Genomic DNA, 207 nt, shown 5'->3' on the forward strand with positions numbered 1-207 from the left:
AGGTGCTGCCACGGGGCCTTTTCGGGGCTGCTCCGGGGCTGCGGCACCTGCAGCTGCACTCCAACGCCTTGGAGTACCTGCCTGCTGGCATCTTCTCCCCCCTGGCCACCCTGCGGGAGGTGAAGCTGCACAACAACTCCTGGCGCTGCGATGAGGGCATCCTGTCCCTGCGGGGCTGGCTGGAGGACAAGCCCCACAAGGTGGGCG

Source organism: Pygoscelis adeliae, unplaced genomic scaffold (genome assembly GCF_000699105.1).
Source record: "Pygoscelis adeliae isolate BGI_AS28 unplaced genomic scaffold, ASM69910v1 Scaffold161, whole genome shotgun sequence".
NCBI classification, from domain to species: Eukaryota; Metazoa; Chordata; class Aves; order Sphenisciformes; family Spheniscidae; genus Pygoscelis; species Pygoscelis adeliae.